We start from the raw sequence: 22,918 nt of genomic DNA, 5'->3' as shown, positions 1-22,918 counted from the left end.
GGGTCTCAAAAGCAATACTTGTAGAGCACAAGACCTGGCAGGCACTTCCAAGATGACAAAGCTTCTATCAACAGGCTTGCATAGAGTGTGTATCTGTCATCTCAGGGTTAGTATAGATAAATTCCATGAGGTTCATAACCAAAAAGCTGAAGATGAAATTAGACAGACAGACAGATAGATACGTGTGTGTGTGTTTGTGTGTGTGTGTGTGTGTGTGTGTGTGTGTGTGTGTGTGTGTATGCTCTGACAATCAATGAAAAATGGGATTGATCAGTGGAAATCAGTAATTGGAAATTGGTTTATGACTAGTTTTTTTGAGGAACTGAGGACATTTTAAAATGATTCATAATATAAATTGGATATGCCTAACACATTTTCATTTGCTGGCTCTTTCACCTTATACATACCGTCAAAAAGCTCTATAACAATTTTACTAGAAAAGAAGTAATTACTTACAAAAACAACTACTTTAATTAAATACACCATCTGCTATTCATTATTATATTAGTTTTATATACAACTAGGGTAACAGCATGTAGCAAAAAACCAGAACAGTAAAATTTGAATTCATGGTGACTGATTCAGCAAAATATTAGTTATAATAAGATACAAATTACATAAAAATATATTTATATTTCAAAGTTCAAACGGGATTTGGCAAGGTCATATTATAGAGAATTTTCAAATATAAGAATAATTTTGTTTTAGTTTTGAATATTATTAGGGCATGATGTTAAAAAAAAGACAAATTCTATATAATTTTTAAAGTATTAATTTATGTCAGTTATGAAATTATAGATTTTACTATATTAGGTTATGTTCGGGGTACTGGTATGGGTAGACAGCAGACATACAGGTTAAAAAATATAGCAAGCACAGTGGAGGAGGGTTGCTACTTTCCTTTTTAGAGGTTGGATGTCTTTAAATGATATCATAGAGCAATCTGCTCTAGTTATGTAACTAAAAGCAATACTGACAGAAGTGATACTCAGGCAAAAATTTATAGCTTGAAACCTTGAAATATGAGGTTATTCTAAAACAATTTAAGAAATTTCAAATAATTTACTTTGAATTCATTTTACTTTAATCTTTTGTTAATCTTATTTTAAATTCTTGAAACCTTTTTGAGGTGTTCTGAGCTCATAAAGACTTGAGAAAAATATTTTTCAAAATTCTAATTAGCTGTTCAGAAGTTTGTTTTAAAATAGCTGGAATTTTTTTCTTTACTATTTCAGCATTTTCTTATTAACAACCTAGTTTTTTTTTTTAAAGGAAAAGTTCATTTTTTTAAGCAGAACTTTATTTTTCAGTGAAATTCTGAGAGTTTTTCTTTGGTATAATACAAAGACTTTAGGGTTTTAGGAATTTGTTTTTGACTCAATAGATGTCTTTAATTTATACATTTGTCACAGAGGTAAAGAATGAAAAGAGAGAATCTGGCTCATGAAATCATTGACCCCTTAAAATATCTCAGCAGGTAACAAGTTCCATTAATATTCAAAACCAATCTATTTGCAAAGCTTTAGTTTTTAATGTTGGGGGGAATCATAAAATGAGAAAGGGTTTGTATTTTTTTTTTGTTTTTTGCATTTTTATTCCTTCTTAATTCCCTGCATATCTTTTGATTCCGTCTAATTCTTCTAAACCTTAAAAAACAAGTCCTAAAAATACAAAGAGGACTTTTAGCAGCAGTCTTAGGCAGGAAATTAGTTGACAGCTGCTATAGAATAATGATGGTTCTTAAAAGAATGCTGAATTACTAGGTAGAGGAATTAGAGCAAAAGAGCATTAAGATCCTAGCTATGGTGGTGGTAAGGATCTGTCCATCCTTTTTCCTTACTTCTCATCTACACTCACTTCTCTTCATTTTGTAAATAAAATAAAAAATGTGTGTATTTACATATTCAATATTATGCTTCTGAAAAAATGTTAAGGCCCCATAAATGTGAAGAAGTTTAGAATATAACTATATCTCAATACAGCATAGGTATCATTGATTAGGAAAAAAAATAGTATAAGTTAATTAGCATAAATGATAGGGCACTTAGGTTGTACAGTGGATGGAATGCCAGGCAGAGAATCAGGAAGATGTGAATTTAAATTTGACTTCAGACACTATATGACACTGGTCACTAATCTCTGTTTGCCTCAGTTTCCTCATATGGAAAATGAAAGTTCAGCAGGAACTTCTACATTGTTTTTCTTGAAAAATGTGGTCTGGGAACCATTTTGAGTTTCCCATAAGTACACATTATAAATAAATTGTAAACAATACTTGTTCTTGGTTTGCACAAAATGCAACATTTAAAAATATACTTAACAGAAAAACAAGTCAGATCTAAGCAATTGGCAAAATATCAGTTGTTCATAGATATGCCAAGTTAATATTATAAAAATTCTGTGTAATGGGCTAAAACTGAGTTGATGCACTGAGGTCTGAGCACTTAAGGCTAATTATTAATTGGACAATACTCTATTAGCATTTGCTTGGAAAATGGCCTGTCCCACCATTCTATGCTGGCTCCATCTGTTGGTGTATAGGGATATTGGGAGGAGGGATAGAGGGTGAAGTAAGACAAGGGAGAGTGACTCCTGGCCAAGAGAGCAAGAAGAGAGGTGTAGAGATTCCTATGTCTATTCCTCTGACTTCGACAAAGAATAAAGACCAAGAGCTTTTGCTTATCCTGAGTCTGGCTGATTTTAAAGTATCCAGGGTGCTGATTCTAAAGTATCCAGGGTGCTAACTCATTCTTCACAGTTCTGCCTAACTTGGTCTATTTGTTTGGTGCCATACCAATCAAATTGCCCCCAAAATATTTTACAGATTCAGAAAAACAAACAAACAAATTCATTTGGAAGAACAAAAGGTAAAAAATATCAAGGGAATCAATGGGAAAAAATACAAAGGATGGTGGCTCAGCAGGACCAGGCCTAAAACTATATTATAAAGCAGCAGTCATCAAAATCATTTGGTACTGGCTAAGACATAAAGTGATGATGGATCAGTGGAACAAGTCAGATACACATGACACAATAATCAATGACTATAGTAATCTAGTATTTTATAAACCCCCAAACTCCAGCCTCTGGGATAAGAACTCACTATTTCACAAAAAAAAATTGATGGGAAAAGTACAAAATAATATATCAGAAACTCAGCAGAGACCTATATCTCACACTCCATATCAAAATAAGGTCAAAATAGATGCATGATTTGGGCATAAAGGGTGATACTGTAAGCAAATTAGGAAAGCAAGGGATAATTTACTTATCAGATCCCTGGAAATGGGAAGAATTTATGATCAAAGAATTGGAGAACATTATGAAATGCAAAATGGGTAACTTTGATTACATTAAATTACATGTTTTGCATAAACAAAACCAACAGAAATGTGATTAAATGGGAAGTATAAAATTGGGAAAAAATCTTTACAGTGTTTCTGATAAAGGTCTCATTTCTTTTTTTTTTTTTTTAGTCTCCACTTTTTTTTTTTTTTTAATAGCCTTTTATTTACAGGTTATATGCATGGGTAACTTTAGAGCATTAACAATTGCCAAACCTCTTGTTCCAATTTTTCACCTCTTACCCCCCACCCCCTCCCCCCAGATGGCAGGATGACCAGTAGATGTTAAATATATTAAAATATAAATTAGATACACAATAAGTATACATGAAAGGTCTCATTTCTAAAATATATAAAAAATAGTATCAAATTAAAAGAATACATGTCATTCCCCAACAGATAAATGGTCAGAGGATATGAGAAGATATTTTTCATCATCTATAGTCACGTGAAAAATTGCTCTAAATCACTATTGATTGGAAAAATGAAAATTAAAACATCTCTGAGGTACCATCTCACACCTTTCAGATTGGCTAAGATTATAGGAAAAGATAATGACAAATTTTGGAGGGGATGTAGAAAAACTAGGACACTAATGTATTGTTGGTGGAGTTGTGAAATGAACCAAACATTCTGGAAAGCAATTTGGAACTATGATCAAAGAGCTGTAAAACTATGCATACCCTTTGACCTAGCAACACTACTACTGGGTTTGTATTCCAAGGAAATTATAAAGAAGGGAAAAGGAACGCATCAATTGGGTAATGACCGAATAAGCTGTGGCATATGAAGGTAATGGAATATTATTGTTATATTAAAAAAATGATGAACAAGCTGATTTTAGAAAGGCCTGGAAAGATTTACATGAATTGATGCTGAGAAAAACAAGCAGAAATACAATGGTACACAATAACAACAAGAATGTATGATGATCAACTATGAAAAACTTAGTTCTCAATGGTGCAGTGATCCAAGGCAATCCCAAATAGACTTTGGATACAAAAAGCCATCTGTATCCAGAAAAAGAACTATGGAAATTGAATATATAAATGAACACATGCTATGTTCACTTTTTTTTCTCTTCTGTAGTTTTTCCCTTTTGTTCTAATTTTCTCTCCCAACGTGATTCATAGAGCAATGTATATTAAAACAAAATTAAATTTAGAAAAAGAAAAAAAAAAAAGGAAAAGCAATACTTTTCTAATAAAATGTTAACTAACTCTAAAGTGTCAGTATTTTATACTGATAGTTAATAGAAATGCCTTTTGTCTTTGGAGGCACATTCAGTGTACTTTTGAATCTAATATCTATTATATATGGATGTACATAAATAGAAATGCATTCAAATGTACCTATTTAGAATAATTGTTCCTACATAGTTTTATTTTATTAGTAGTCTCTTTCCTGACATTTTTATTCCATTTGGTGCAGATGGAATGAACATTACATTTCTATGACACTTAAAGTATGCTTTCTCATTTAGTATTTGATTCCTTTCCAGACTACTCTCTCACCACTTCTCTTAGAAGCTGTTCTGTAGGTATTTCTGCCAATTTTTGCCAAAATTGGTATTAATTTTATACTGAGAAAGAAAAAAAGTTAACATTATTAAAGTAAGGCAGGATGGAAGAAAACAATTCCACATCAAAAGAATTTAAAAAAAAAAAAAAGAAACAAGATAGGGACATTGGTACAACAGAAGACAAGAACATTAAAATAATACTATAATATTGAATCACTGTTATAAGAGACACAATTTAACATGTTAAAACAAATGTACATATGGTCAACTTTTAGAGGAGGTTCATTTGTATGACTATATTTACACTTCTTACCTCTTCTACTAATAACATTTTTCAAAAACCACTTAGTGAATGAAAATTCTAAATTTAGGATGGAAAGCAAAAGATCATGAGGTATAGTAAAAAGAATACTAGATCTGTAGTAAGATCAAACTTGGGTTTTCAATTAGCTTCTGATATACTAGCTATGAAGAGGCAAGTCACTGAATCAGTGTAAGTCTTATTTTCCTTATCTGCAAAATGTAGATGATAACAGCTAGAGTATCTACCTCATAAGAATGTTGTGAGAATCAAATGAGACAATATACATAAAGTTCTTTGTGAACCTTAAAACACCAAATTTGGCTGTTATTGTTGTAAATTATGGATAACTGGCAAATTAAACATAACCAGAATTATTTTCAAATACTCCCCCGTCTCTTTTTTTTTTTTTTAAACAAATCATATGTTACCAAAAACCAATGCTTTCAAACACCTCCAGAAAAATCTTTCAGGGATTATTTTTTTGTAGGGAGCAAGATTATTGAGGACCAGGATAGCAGCATTAAAGTTGTACCATTAAAAATCTAGCGAGAAGTGTGCAAGCCCCTGTCCTTTGTAAATTCTTGCATTAGAAAGAAAGTAGTGAGATGCTGTAGGACAAGGCCATGTGATTAGGCTATCACCAATGAGGAAGAGGTCTAAGGAAGGGCAGAACAAAAATGGAAGGAGGTGTTTACTCCAACCATGGAGATGGCTGTTTGGCACAAGAAAGTGAAAGAGCATGTACTTGGAGTAATGATTATGGGAGTTACTTTGAAAAGAACATGAATTCAGACCATGTCATACAAGAATAAGTTGAGAAAATTGATTTAAGAAGCGGAAGATTCTTCTCCTTGCCTCTGCCTTCATCAACTGTCTTGATTACTTCATGCTAAATCCTGGCTGTCTAAACATTTCCAGGAGTCTTTGTTGATAATCATCATCATTATCATCATCATCATCATTTTTAAAATCTCTGAATAGTTCTATATTCCAAATTAGAGCAAACTATTATGCTCTCATTCTCTAATCCCATTTCCCCTAAAATTAGTGGAAAAATATAAAATATATAGCTGATAAAATGTTCCCATATATTTCAAGTGACCTCTTTTTATTAATTTTAAATAGTGTAAATGTGTTTTTTAAGATAACATTTGCATTTTACAGTAATTATTGTATAAGAATTTTTTTCTTGTGTTTGTTGCAAACTTTTCATATTTTTGGTTTTGTTTTATGGCATCTTTGAAAATACTTGATATCTAAAAGTATGGTTTGTCTGGGAAAAGATTCAATTTCATGATAATAACATGGCAACTATGGAAATGGTCTTTAAAAAGCAATAAGTAATGAGGTAAAATAATTTCTTCCTGAAAGAACTATGACTAACACATCATAAACTCATTGCCCAAGACTATAAAATTTCAAAATTTTTCCTTTGTTCTTTAAGTGGAAGAGATGTTGAAAAGGAAGCATAGTTCCTAGTTTGGGGAAAAACCAAAATACTTCATTTTCAAAACAGATGTCCTCATCTCTTGTCGCTTATATTTCACAAGGAGAGGGAAAACCAGAAAAACGCTACATTGCATATATCTTGTTATTTTACCTAGACGATTTAGTAAAAAAAAAAAAAAAAAAAAAAAAAAAAAAAAAAAAAAAAAAAAAAAAAAAAAAAAGAAAAAAAATTAAGATATTGCTGATCACATTGATGCAAAAAAAAATTTTTTTTCTTCCAAGCATACAGTAAGTTCAACATCTGTAAAACATCTGTCCATATACCTTGACAGTATCTTTGTATATAATATAAAGTTCTTTGTTCAGAAAGTAAAGCTAGGATTTTAAAAAGAAAAAAACTCATTCATCAAAGCATCAAAATTTAAATGAGTTATTACTAACTTATATTGCCCTATAAAAAGCACTCAGTTTCTGTATATATTTACTAAACAGTGTTTGAGTAGTATTCTGAAAATATAAAATGCCATATTAAAAATAAACAAAATCAATTATTTTATCTTACAAGAGCAAAGTTCTTACATGTTTTAAATAAAGGTTGGTCAAGTTTAGGGTACATTTATATTCCTTGCCATATGTTACTCTTTGAATCTGTTCTAATTAAATAATCTATTAATAGTTTGTGCATTTTGGCTAATATAATGACATGCTATTTGAGTTGCTTACAATGAGATATTATATACTCAGTTATTATTGTTTTCCTCTGATATATTTTAAAAATGAAAATATATTTAATAAATATTTTTAAAGTCTTGGATCACTCTCATCATTTGCTATCTTCAGTCCTACATCTGTCCTCCTGAACAAATTTGGAGAAAGTCATATAATCATTTTGAATCCATGAAAATTTATGTTATACAACCTTATCTGAGGGCTCATTATTGCTAGGAATGCTATTATATCTTCCTGAACTTATTAACCTTCTCTCCATAGCAACTATTCTAAACCTTTTCATCTCTCCTTAGAATCTCCCATGGTTCTCTCTCCTCACACACTTTCAGCTAAGAATATTGCCTCATATTTTAGAAATAATTACCTCTCAGAGCTCCCTCATTTTTTTTCCTTCCTCCATCTCTATCTTTTCTTTCATTTGTCTGTCTACCTATGTATCTATCATCTCTTATTACTTAGATGCTTTCTGCCAACATCTCCTCTTTCACCTCTGTAAATGATGAAGTGGCCTTATTCCTTACTAAGACTAACTCCTCTAATTGCTTAAGCAATCCAGTTCCATCCTACTTCCTTTAATAGATTGCTCAAGCTGTCATCCCTTTTCTTTTACTAATTTACAAATTCTCTCTGTGGCTTATTTCTTACTGTCTACAAACATGACCATGTATCCTCCATCATGAAAAAAAGATGTCTTCACTTGATTGTTCCCTACCCTCTACCTATCATCTGGTTACACTCTTAGCTAAACTCCTTCAAAAGACCATTTACAATATAGGCCTACACTCTCTTTCATCTCAATCTGTTCTTAAATACAGTTCCTGAGCTTATCATTCCATTAAAACTGCTTTTCATAACGTTACTGATGATGTTGTAGTTGTCAGATCCAATGGCCTTTTCTCAATCCTTACTCTTTGTGACATTTAGGCACCTTTTGACATGGTACTATCTTTTTTCTTAGCTTTTGGGATATCACTCTCAGATCTCCTCTTACCTATCTGAGTCTTCCTTCTCTGTATTCTTTGCTGGATCCTTTTCCAGGAGAAACAAGTGACTTCATTTTTATATAGCTCCAAATGTCAGATGCATTGTTCCTTAGGCTGAACCCAAATTTTTGTCTTTGTAATTTCTTACTATTAGATCATTAATTATGAAAATTTTTAGACTAAAAAAAGAAATCAATGAAAAGATATTTGTACTTTGGTATCAATGGGATTACCAGATAATTTTTTTGCTGTAGAATTAAAAAAAATAAGTCAAGATTAAAAAAAAGAAGAAGAGAAGAGACTGAAATGGGAAGAAAAATAATAGGAAGTAACATAGACAAATAGGTCAGATGATGGGAAGGGAAAGTATAGAAAGCAGAGACCAGGTATTAAATCTCACTTACATCACAATTTTGAGTAAGAGGTTTTATTCATAAGCAATTAAAATTTTCTTTTCTCTTCTCATGATCCTATCCCTTCTTCCCCCCAACGCTGATCTACATATCATTGTGCTAAAGAGCAAACCATTTTCCTCCAGAAATTACATTTCACCTACAGAAAGATTATGACATCAAAAAAAAAATGTAAAATGAGAAAAGTATACTATAGCTTAATTGAGCCTTCTTTTGTGTAGTTTAATAGGACTTGGAATCAGAACACCCAGATTAGAATACTAGCTACTCTACATACAAATTGTGACCCTGGCCACATGACTTCATCTCTCCTAAGTTCAGTGTTGTCAGATCTGTAATATGGATAAACTAACATGTGTGCGTCCCAATTGATGTGGATAATGAATCCCATCAGTGGTTAGAATAGTTATTGTAATTCCTATCAAATATTTCCATTGGGTTAGAACTAGTTACCATATTTTACATAATTATGAATTAAAACAGTTCAAATGTGAATACATGTCCCCAATGGGAATCATCAATCATACTAATTGGGACCTTTATTCTATTTTTATTTCATCAGGGTAGTTCACAGGAAAGTATTTCCCAAACACAGAAACCTGAGTTACTTTTATATTATAGCAAGATGAACATAGTTTTTAGAATAGTGGAATAGTGGACTGGGAAGAAGGAAGACCTGAGTTAAATTCTAGTCATCAGACTAGCTGTGCAATCCTGAGCAAGTGACAATCCCTATCTAGGTTTTCTCATCTATAAAATAAGGATAATAATAATATCTACTTTCCCTACTTATGCTTCTTTTTAAAAATATTTTAATATTTTTAATTTTTCCAGTTACATGTAAGACATTTGTTTTCAAAACTTTTGAGTTCCAGCATTTCTTCCTTCTTCCCCACCTCCACATCCCATTAAGAAGGCACATGTGAAGTTAAACAAAACATTTTCATAAATCATGTTTAAAAGAAAACATAGATTGCACCCCCTAAAAAAACCTCAAGAAAAATAAAGAAAAAAAGAGTATGTTTCAATCTGCATTCAGACACAATACTTTTTTTTCCCCTCTGGGTATGGATAGCAATTTTCATCTTAAGTCCTTCAGAGAAATCTTGGATCATTGTATTGCTGATAATAGTAAAGTCCTTTGCAGCTGATCATCCCACATTGCTATTACTTTGTATGTGATATATTTCACTTTGACTTCATGGAGGACTTTCCAGGTTTTTCTGAGATCATCCTGCTCATTATTTCCCACAGAACAATAATATTTCATCATAATCCCATACCATAATTTATTCAACTATTTCCCAATTGATGGGCATTCCCTAAATCCTTTTTTTTTTTTTTTTTTTTTTTTTGCCCTGAGAAGACAGTTGATAATTTCTTTTAGTGTATATGATTTTCCTTAAAAAAATGCTTTGGGGACTCATGCCTAGTACTAGTATTGTTAGGTCAAAGAATATGCATGATTTTATAATCTTAGGATGCAGTACATATCTATTGATCCATTCATCAACTGGGAAATAGCTCATTTTTTTTTTAAATAAGGATTTGTGATCATTATAATGCAAATCTAGTGACAATCTAGAAAGGGGAGTGAAACACCACAAGGAAATGACTTAGGAACTTAAACTACTAATAGAATAACAGAATAAGAAAGATAATTGAGATGCTATTTTGTCTAGGCTCTTTTCCTAACATGTAATTAAATGGCTAAACCATTCCAAGAAAGGGAAAGGAAGTTAACTAGAAAAATGTGAGTACTCTATAAAGAAGGAAGAGGTTTTGGAAAGTCCATTGCTCTCTCTTCCAATCCTCCAAGACGAAGGGAGAGGTAAATGAAGGTGCTGGGGAAGTGCTGATTATTAAAGATGAATCATTTTCCATGATGATTAAACTTATCTTGGGGAAGGTTTGATGTTTCTGCATTTGAAAGCAGGCAGACTAGCTGATGGAAATTAAAGTTAGTGAAAGCATTTGAGTTCTCTTTCTATACAGAATTATAGGTAACATTACCAATAAAAGAGTGAAAGTGACAAGGTGGAACTTCAGATATAAGAAATTTTTACTGGAAGTATTTGAAGCAGATTAGAATAATAACAAGAAATGTCTCAGGGAGGAAAGATAAGTTCTGATTGTTTACATGTTAAATGTCCTTTTGTTAAACCTTAGAATGTTTCATACTTTCAAATGCCCTTTGAAGAACCAAGAGTTTATGTAAATGTACTATCTTTTTAAAGCATTGAAGTAATGTGTTATCATAATTCCTAGGAGAATTCTACATTATGTAGCCATTCTTTTATTAAATTTTCAATGAATAATTGTAGCTTTCTTCTACAATAGTCTTCTAAGTATTGAGTACAAAGTAGATCTGTGTAAATCTGACATCATTTCACATTTTTCTTTTATCTTTAGAATGCATGCTGGTTTTTGTCAAATATGGTCTGTTTTAAAAATTATATCTTACCCTGTACTTATGAAACAATAATCTCAAAGCAACTTACTTTAATGAATGGGAAACATTTCTCCTGAGTCATAGCTTTTCTTTAGCTCAAAATTAAACTTGCTAAGAGTTACAACAATATGGTGTTTCATTAACATTCTTTACTATTCATTTATTATCTTCACTAAATCTTGGCAGTTTACATTTTAAACTTATGTCCAATAATTTTAAATCAAAACTAGATTGAAATAAAGAAACTTTTGCAGAGAAGTATTTTTTACTTGTAGAGAAAGTTAACTTTTCTGATTGTAATAAAATGCATAATTCAAACTGCCTAACTATGAGCTATATTTGTTACATTATTATATAGTTATAGGTATTTAATAAATGTTAAAAATATAAATATTGTATAAAAACTAATGATATTTGTGCCTCATATGAACAATAACAAATATTGTATCAATGCTTAAGCTGGCCTTTAAACATCTAATTGTAAGTACAAATTTTTTAATAAGTTATATTTAAGAAGTGAGAATCAATTATATTTTATGTAGCTGCAAATTGATAGATGAGTAACAATAGCTTTCAAGAATCCTGTTTGTTCTTATAATGAACAATAACAACATAGCAGAAATAAATGAATTAGGAGATTATTATGCGTATATAGTCAAATATTTGGTTTACTCATTTACATGATGACTTATTTGCTTGAAAACTTCAATTAATCAAAGTTTGTTTGGATCACACTATACTCTTATTATACCTCCTCACTCCCTACCCCTGATACACACACACACACACACACACACACACACAATTATCCTATTTTCAAAATAGAAATAAGTGAACCTACAGACAGCATTAGGCAGAAGCTATACTAAAAGATATTACAAAGGAAAAATGTCATAATGTTTTATATTATAACAAATAATTTAAAATTCTGTTAAATTTCATGAACACCTAAATCTAATTTCTCTTGCTTGAAAGAACAATAAGTTATCATCTATATTTTCTGATTCTATTTGACAACAAAATTATTTTTATTTACAGTTTATAACCCTTTACAGATGTACACAACTTGTTGATTCATTAAGCCTGTCTGAGTTTACTGAGACTAAATATTTGAAATAGGTCATTTTTTGAAAAACTGTGTTATTAGTGATAGTTCATATGTATAGTGAATACCAGTTGAATATGTTACAAACATTTCAATATCACTATTTGTGTGTATTAGTGTAGTAGAAATTAGTGTACTAATTTCAAAATTCAAAAATATGCATTTTAAAATTATGGTATTCATAGATTTATCATATCATCTATAGGATCTATTTTACTTTTGATATCTGGAGAAGTTGTACAAAGGACACTGAATTTTTAAATGTAATATTTGGATTTCACTCTCAATCATTAATTATGCTACTTGTGGCTAATTAATCTTTCTGTGAATCTATTTCTTCAAAGATAAATTACCTCAGCATTTTCCTGAGGTCAGCACTTAAAATTAAAATGATAAAATAATGCATAAATAAAAGTTTTATGATAATGGCGATGATGTGGATAAGCACAATGAATAATCCTATTTGATTCTTCAAACCAGCACTTTCCAACTTGCAAAGAACCCCAATCCTATACATATAACCTCTTTCTCTAGTATTTTTTATGCCTCTCTATCCATTGCTTTGTGCTCCTTTTGCTTCAATTACAAAGAGAATTCCTTTTACTTGAATTTTCACTTGAACTTACTGATGCTTTTAGGTATCTTCCACAGTTAGGGGCTCAGTGGATAAAATTCTGGTCCTGGAGGCAGGAAGACCTCTATTGAAATGTGGCCTCAGACATTTACTGACTATATGACCTGATGTAAGTCACTTAACCTGTTTGATCTAATGCAATGGATAAGGAAATAGCAAACAATTTCAATATCTTTACCAAGAAAACCCCATATGGACTCATGAAGAGTCAGACATGATTGAATAAATGAACAAAATATCCATATGTCCCTTTTTATAACAAAAGCTTCTATAAGTACCTACAGAAAACTGCTTCACCCTGAGACCTCTATTCACATTTATCCAACCTCATCTGCCCTTATGATCAAGTTGACCTTGACAAGAAAGAAGGGGGATTTAAAACATGAGAAGAACAAACCACAGAAATAAGTAATAACTATAAAAATGAAAGTGATAATAATGAAACAACATAGAAAAATTTCTGGGATGCTTAATGAGCATCTTTTTTTTTGGAGAAAATCACATATTTATCAATATACATTAACAAAATAGAAAACAAAAATTGACAAACTGAACTTAAATTAAAAGCACATCTGAAACACCAAAAAACATTAGTTCTAAAACAATTTAAAAAGAGGAGCTAATAAAAATAGAGGGAAAGAGAAATATTGGAAAATAAAAATCCCATGGAGATGATTTATCTAAAAGCTGGTTATTCAAAAAGACTAAAAAATCAAGAAGAATTTATCTGACTAAAAATAAAAAGGCAGAAAATCAAATTAAGTAAAAAGCAAATAAGCACAGTTAAATTCCAGAAAAGCCAGAAGAAATAAAAAGAATAATCAGAACACATGATAGACATTATATGCTAAAACGACAGAAATAGAGAAATGCCTTTAAAATATAAAATGTCAAAAAAATAATAATTAATAGGGCATTCTGCGAGTAGAGCCAAGATGGCAGAGTAAAGTCAGGAAGTTGCTTCAGTTCTTCCAGTTTCCCTTGAAAACCACATAAAACCAAATCTCTGAACAGAATCTGATTGAATGAAACCACTCTCCATCTCAAGATTAAAAATTTCAAGAAATATCAGTCTATCTATAGTGAAATGGGGTTCAGCCCAGGTCAGATAGACTCTAGGAAAGCCAGTAAGAGAGTCATAATCACAGCAAATCAGCAACTAAGACCATCAGTCCTGCTCAGTAAAAGAGCAAATTAAGGGGGCAGCTTCCAGTCCTATCAGAAGGCAAACTGCAAAACCAGGCAGTTTCCTGAAAAGAACAGGCAAAGCTAACCCCTCCAAATAAGGGACTTCTGTGCTCAAAGCCAAGGCTCAGAGCTGCAAGGAAGTTTGAGACCGCACAATCTTTATATACCAGGAGCAGAACTCCATTTTAAAAGTAAAAAAAAAAAAAAAAAAAGAAAAAAAAAGAAAGAAAGAAAAAGAAAAGAAAATGAAGAAGAAACAAAAAAGAACCTTGACCACAGAAATCTACTATAGTAACAGGACAGACCAAAACACAGGACAGAATGTCCCAAAAGAAATCTCAAAGAGTGAGATAAATTGTTCTTGAGCCCAAAAAGGCTTCTTAAAAATGCTATAAAAGACTTCAAAAGGCAAATGAGAAAGGTAGAAGAATAAATGAGAAAAGAAATGAAAGGTCTGCAATAGAGAATTAACAGTTTGGAAAAGGAAGGGGAAAAAATTGAAGAAAACAACTCTTTAAAAAATAGAATAAACCAAATGGAAAAAGAAATACAAAAATAATTGAAGAAATTCACACATTAAAAACTAGAACAGGGCAAAGGGAAGCCAATGACTTTGTGAGATAGCAAGAATCAAATGAACTAAAAAAAATGAAAAAATGGAAGAAAATGTGAAATACCTCAATGGCAAAACAGTCAACTTGGAAAATAGATTCAGAAGAGACAGTTTTGGCTTACCAGAAGGTCATGACCAAAAAAAGATCCCGGATAGCATTCTACAAGATGTCATAAAGGAAAATTGCCCCAATATTCTAGAAACAGAGGGGAGAAATACTATTGAAAGAATGCATTGATCACCTCTGGAAAGAGATCTCACAAGGAAAACCCCAAGGAATATTCCTGCCAAACTCCAAAACTATAATATCCAGGAAAAAATACTGCAAGCTGCCAGAAAAAAAAAATAAATAAAAACTATTCAACTATCAAGGAGCAACAATCAGGATTATTCAGGATCTGATAGCTTCTACAATAAGGGAATGGAGGGCCTGAACTACCATATTCCAGATGACCAAAACACCTGGAGTTACAACCAAGAATTAACTACCCATCAAGACTCAGCATCACCTTTCAGGGGAGAAGATAGAACTTCAATGAAGTAAGAGACTTTCAATCATTTCTTTTGAGAAAAACAGAACTAAACAGGAAATTTAATCTACACACACAGGACTTGAGAACTATAGAAAGGTAAACAAGGGAGAAATATATATATATTTAAAGGTAAACTGTTTACATCCCTAGATAGGAAAGCATTATCTGCAACTCTAACACACTGTATCTGACACGGGGACAGACAAAGAAGGGCATCACATAAACTGAGGGTGTGGTTGTAAATGGATTCTGATATGATGACATCAAAGAAAAAGACATTAAGGGATGGAAAACAGTCTGTACTGGAAAAAGAAGAAAGGGGAGGTAAAATAAGAGCAAGCAAATTCCTAAAGAAAATTTTAAGCCAGTTACAAGAAGAAATAGATAGCAAAGTTATCTTAGTGGGGGACCTCAACCTTCACCTCTCAGAATTAGAAAAATCTAACCAGAAAATAAACTAGAAAGAAACTAGGGAGCTTAATGGTATCCTATAAAAATTAGCTATGATAGACCTCTGAAGAAAATGGAAATGAGAAAGAAAAGAATACATCTTTTTTCTTGGCAGTACATACCACCTACACAAAAACTGACCATTAATTAGGGTATAAAAATCTCACAATCAAATGCAAAAAGATAGAAATAGTAAAATGCATCCTTTTCAGACCACAATGAAATAAAAATTATATTTCATAAAGAGCCAGGGAAAGATAAACTAAAAACCAATTGAAATTAAATAATCTAATTCTAAAGAATAAGAAATTACTGAAACAAGTCATAATTTCATCCAAGAAAATGTCAATAATGAGACAACTTTCCAACACCTATGGGATGCACCAAAGCAGTTTTTAGGGGAAATTATATATATATAACAACATAAATAAAAAATAGAGAAAAATCAATGAATTAAGCATACAACTAAAAAATAGAAAAAGAACAAATTAAAATCCCCCATTAAATACCAAATTATAAATTTTGCAACTCAAAGGAAAAATTAATGCATTAGAAATTAAGAAAACTATTGAATTAATAAAACTAATAGTTGGTTATGAAAATGGTTATGAAAAAACTAAAAAAAAATTGATAAACATTTGGTTAATTTGATCAGAAAAAGAAAAGAATGACTTACTAGCATGAAAATGAAAGTGTAGAACATATCACCAATGAAAAAGAAATTAAAGAAAAATTAGGAGATACTTTGCCCAATTCTATGGCAGCAAGTCTGACAATCTACATGAAATAGATGAATATGTACAAAAATATAGACTGCCCAAGTTAAAAGAAGAGGAAATAAAATACTTAAATAGTCCCGTTTTAGAAAAAAGAAAGAATAAAGAAAAGTTAACTGATAACTCCTTAAGAAAAATTCTCCAAGGCCAGATGAATTCATTAGTGAATTCTACCAAACATTTAAAGAACCATTAATTCTACTACTATACACGTTATTTGGAAAAACAGATAAAGAAGTACTGCCAAATTCCTTCTATGACACAATATGGTATTGATACTTACACCACAAAGGGCCAAAAAAGAAAAAGAAAATTACAGACCAATCTCCCTAATTAATATTGATGCAAAAAATTTAAATAAAATATTAGCAAAGAGATTACAGCAATTTATTAGCAGGACAATACACTATGAACAAATATGATTCATACTAAGAATGCAGGGCTGGTTCAATATCAGGAATACTATTACTATAATTGATCATATGAATAACAAAACCAACAGAAATCATATGACAATCTCAATAGATGGAGAAAAACTTTTAAACAAAATACAGCACCCATCCCTATTAAAAACACTAGAGCGCATAGGGATAAATGAAGCTTTCCTTAGATAGATAATCAGTATCTATCTAAAACCTATAGCAAGCAATATCTAATGGAGAGAAGCTGGTCACTTCCCAATACAATCAGGGGTGAAACCATGATGCCTATTATCACCACTATTTTTCAGAATTGTACTAGAAATTGGCTTTAGCAATAAAAAAAGAAAAGGAAATTAAAGGAAATAGAATAGGCCTTGAGGCAATAAAACTATCACTCTTTGTAGATGATATGATGATATACTTAGAGAGTCCTAGAAATTCATCCAAAAATTTAATGGAAACAATTCACTTTAGCAAAAGTTGCAGGATATAAGATCAACCTTCACAAATCATCACCATTTCTATATATTACTGAGAAAGCCCATCAGCAAGAGATAGAAGGATAAATTCTATTTAAGATTACTGTAGACAAAATAAAATACTTGGGGATCTACCTGCCAAGACAATATGAACACAATTACAAAACACTTCTCACACAAATAAAATCATATCTAAACAATTGGATTTCAATTATTCATGGCTAGGCTAATATATAATATAATTAAATTATAATATAATTAAAATGACAATTCTGCCTAAATTGGTCCACTTGTTCATTGTCCTATCAATCAAATCGCCAAAACATTATTTTATATAAATTTATATATAAATAAATTATTTTATATAAATTTATTTAAAATGCCATCTGCAACTAGGAAAAGAACTAAGGAGACTGAATGTAAATCACCACATGCTATGTTCATTCCTTTTTCTGTTATTAATCTCTTTCATGGTCTTTCTCATTTGCTCTGATTTTTCTCTCTTAACATAATTCATAAAACAATGTGTATTAAAAATGAATAAACAAAAAAGAAATTTAAAAAATTATAATATAATATCTAAACTATTAGAAGAGTTACTAGAGATTTTATATAACTCAATCCCAGAAAAGTAAATAAATCCAGCAATAAAGGAATTGTCAAAGGGAGAAAAAACTTCTAATCTGATTTGAATTATAGGAGAATTTTGTCAAATTTTTAAACAACAGTTAATATCTGTTACTTAGAAATAAGCAATAAACACTGACTCCAAAAATTTATCAAAAATTCTATCAAACAGATTACAGTGATTTATCTAAAACATCTTTCATTATGACCAACTAGGATTTGAACTAGAGATGTAAAGATGGTTCAACATTATTAAAACAATCAACAATTAATGTAAATAATTAGAATTCAAGAATCCAAAGTCTTTGACAAAGTACAACAAAACTTTGTTATGTAAAAAACTCTACAAAGTATATGTATAAAAGAACCTTTTTTTTAATAACATAAAAATGCCTATTTAAAACCAAAATAAAATATCATATGTAATGCGAATATACAAAAACCTTTTTCAATTAGCACAGGAGTAAAGCAAGGATATCCACTTTCTCCATTATTTTTTGATACAGTTCTGGAAATGTTAGCACTAGCAATAAAACAAGAGAAAGAAATTAAAGGAATATAAATATACAAAAAGGAGATAAAACCATCCTTGTTTGCTAATGATTTGCTAGTTTGCTTAGAAAATCCTAAAGAATCAGGAAAGATACTAATTAGAAATTATCATTTCAGCAAAGTTCCAGGCTACAAAATATGTCTTCAAGGAAAACAAAACAAAAACAATAGGATTTCTTTGTAAAAAAAATAACAAAACATAAAGAATAATGATAGAAACAGAATTCCCATTCCAAGAAATTACAAAATGCATAAAATATCCATCAATTAGATTTTCAAAGCACGCAAAAGACTTGTATAGGTTCAATTACAATGGGCTCCTTAAAAAAAAAAAAAAAAAAAGAAAGAAAGAAAAATTTAAATAATGGGAGCAATGTTTGATGCCAAAGGCCAGACCAGGTCAATATAATAAAAATTACAATATTAGCAAAATTAATTTACACCTTTAATTCACATCAATCATATTTGCAAGGAGATACTTTATAGAAAACTTGTTTTAATAAAAACAAAGCTCATCTAGAAAAACTTAAGATCTAGAATAATAAGTAATGATGAAGAAGAGCGCACTTCCAGATCTCGAAATATATCTTTAAAATTATTTTATGTTAGTTAAGAAAAAAAGTAGACCAGTGGAACAAAGAAGAATCAGAAACAACAGAATTCAATAAAACAGTGATTGATAAAATGAAAAAGAAAATAAGAAAAAAAATTCTTATTTTATAAAAATTGCTGGAAAATTTGGAAAGGAGTTTGGCAGAAATTAGATTTAGACCAGTACTGAACATCATATTCCATTATACATTCTAAATAAATATATGACCTTAATATTAAAGAATATAGTAAATATAATAATGTATTTATATTATATATTATAAATATAATAAAAAAACAGAAGACAAACATTTCATGTGATTCACAGCTTTTTTAGGGAGGCTGTTTTTAACCCACCAAGAAATGGAGGAAATTATAAAACATAAATGAGATTACTTTGATAACTTGACACCAAATTTTTTTTTCCATAAAATTAATACAACTAGGAAAAGAAGGAAAATGATTGAAATGGGAAAGTATTTTATGAAAATCTCTTTATATGATAAGTGTTAGCATCTAAGAAATATTTTTATATACACACATACACATATATGTATATATATATATATATGCATATATACACCTGCATCCACACATACACACACACACACACACACACACACACACACACACACACATTCACCAGTAGATAGAGTCAAAGAATATGAACATTTTTCCCAAAGAACTTCAAAGTATACACATGCACATAAAAGAATGCGTCCAATGACTACTAGTAAATGAGATGTAAAACAAAACAACCCTGACATTTCAACTCATATCCTGCAAGATACACAAATAATTTTTTTTTAAAAAAAGATAAGAGTAAATTTAGAGTGATTGTGGAAGGATAAACACATTAATTTATTGTTGGTGGATCTGTGAAATAGTACAATCATTTTGGAAAACAATTTGGCTCATACCCCAACAAAGTCAATGATAAGAAGAAAGTCCCCATAAACATTTATAGCAGTACTTTTTGCTATAGTTAAGAATGGGAAATAAACGCCCATGAAATGGAAAATAACTAGACATTCATATAGCACATAAATGTAATGAAATGTGCCATAACAAAAAAGTGCATGATAAATACAGTGTGAAAATCACAGAAAAATCTATTTGAACTGATATAGAGTGAAGCAATATACTCAGTGACTTCTATAATGTAAATGGAAAGGATGATGTCATTTTTTAAAATCACAATTAAAAATATCTAATATTATAAAAGATTAAGCAGGATTTAAATGAAGAGATAAGAAAACAGCTCCAATCTACCCCTTCATGGAGATGAGAAGTCCATAGATATTAAACATTGCATGAGTTTTTGTATTTTTTTCAGTGAAATAAATAGTTGCATTGATTTTTTTCTTCTTTTAAAAAATTTTGTTATTTGGGATGGATAGCTGGAAGGTGGAATGAAAGGCATTTGGAATAACTGGTTGTATAAAAAGCAGAAAATATTAATTAAAAGTTAAATAAAATAAAAATATGGATGTGCCATTCATGTCCAGTCTTCATTTTTTACTTCTGGTTTTATAGAAATAAAAATATGCTATAGTTACAGTGGGAGAAAAGAAGATGTACAATCTTCCATTATCTCAAAGTCCAAAGGAGTAAAAAGATATTACCATTTACAATGAAATATGACCTCTTTCCCTATTAGAGAGACCACAGACTGAACTACCCTGAATGTTTTAAAAGTGTGCTATTCATTACACAAACAATCTGTAGTATGTCTATTTTTTTAAAAAATAGAAAATCAATAGAATACTACATATTATTTTTAATCTTTTAAGTTACCAATGCAAAAATTCACAGGATATTTCTTGGTTTTAAATAAATTAGATAAATTGCATGTCACAAGAATTACCTTTATAGTCTTTAAAAAAAAATTGAACTTAAAAAATAAAACAATCATTTATTTCCATAATAAAGTAGTATAAGAAAAAAAGATTGCACATGAAACTGAAAATCTATTATGTACAGCTTGCTTTCCCTTTTAAATATATAATAAAATTAATATGTAACTTTTCTCCCCCACCTATACAGAGATGGCAGATATCACTGGACACAAATTATATGTACATATATATATATATATTTATGTATAAACATATGAAATAAAAATAATTTTAATCAAATAAAAATGTTCTAAATTATTATTGGCTAGAAAAATACAAATTAAATATTTATATACATACCATATATGTCTATATATTCATATATACATTATATGTGCATCTACTCATATATGCAAAACCATATTATGCATACTTCTATTTATTTATTCTTTCTCTGGATATAGATTGCATCTTTCTTCATTGATCTTTTGTAGTAAATTTGGGTTAATATTTAGTCAAAATTACTCCAAGTCATTCCTAAAACAATATTCCTATTACTGTACACAACATCTCTTGGTTCTGGTCATTTCACTCTTCATTAGTTTGTGCAAATTTTTCAATGTTTTCTAAAACCATTGAACTTATCATTTATTATAGCATGGCAGTATTCCATTACAATCATATACCACAACTTATTTAGCCATTCCCCAAATGATGAGCATCCCCACATTTCTAGTTCTTTACCACCACAAAGAAAGGTGATATACACAAACACATACACATCTATGTATAATGTGTTTATGTATATATTTTTGAATATATTACATTTTTTTCCTTTCTGGACCACAGGGAATAACCAATTTAACAACACTATTGCTCTCCAAAATGGTTGGATTATTTCACAGTTCCACCAACAGTGATTCAGTATAACATTTTTTCCATATTGCCTTCAATTTTTGTTGCTTTTCCCACCTATCATTTTAGTCAATCTAGTATATATAAAATGATATTTCAAAGTTGTTTTAATTTGTATTTCTTTAATCAATAATGATTTATAGCATTTTTCATGACTAAAATAGCTTTGTTTCATTAAAAAACTGCCTGTTCATATCCTTTGACTCTTTATCAATTAGAGAATGACTTGTATTGTTATAGATTTGATGAAATTATTTATATATTTGAAGTATCAGATCTTGAGAAACCATCTATAAAATCTCTCCTACCCCTACCCCTATTTCCTGCTTTCCTTCTAATCCTGACTACATTGGTTTTATTTGAACAAAACCTTTTTAGTTCAACATAACCAAAATTAGTCATTGTACACCACACAATGTTCACTATATTGTTTATTCACAAATTGTTTACCTATCCATGAATATGATAAGCAATATGTTCCTGTTCAAATTTTTTGATAATATCTCCTTGTATATCTAGGTCATGTATTCATTGGGACTTTATACAGGTAAATGGAATATGATATTTATTGTCTATGATCAAATTCTGCCAAACTGTTTTCCAGCTTTCCCAAGGATTTTTACAAAATTTCTTATACTTCCTCATTCAAATTCAACATGTCCCAAGACTGTCATTCCTTCACACTTTTTACTTTTTATTGACTGCACACTAACCTTGCAATCATGCAATTTTCAATGATGATCTTTGGTTATTTCCTCTCTGTCAAGCCTATCAGTGACTAAATCTTATCGCATTTTGTTCACAATATCTCTTTTATTGGCTTTCTTTTCTCTACTCACATGACCTCTTCCCTTCTTCAAGTTTTTACCTCTCACCAGGAGTGTTCCAATAGACTTCTAATTGCTTTCCCTGCTTCTAGTTTCTCACCTCTGCAATCCATTCTCAACATACCTATCAGTTGATATTTCTTACAACTCCAGAAATAAATGCTTTACAAAA

General features: G+C 30.3%; 1 protein-coding gene across 40 annotated transcripts in view; it reads right to left on the bottom strand.

The window, feature by feature from the left end:
* RIMS2 (regulating synaptic membrane exocytosis 2) overlaps positions 1-22,918 on the bottom strand; it is a 775,594-nt gene that overhangs the window by 57,807 nt on the left and 694,869 nt on the right. The gene's annotated exons all lie outside the window — the stretch shown is intronic.

This window comes from Sarcophilus harrisii, chromosome 1, assembly GCF_902635505.1.
Source record: "Sarcophilus harrisii chromosome 1, mSarHar1.11, whole genome shotgun sequence".
NCBI lineage: Eukaryota > Metazoa > Chordata > Mammalia > Dasyuromorphia > Dasyuridae > Sarcophilus > Sarcophilus harrisii.
Note: the sequence above shows the minus strand (reverse complement) of the source record. Positions and strands in the feature narration are given on the sequence as shown.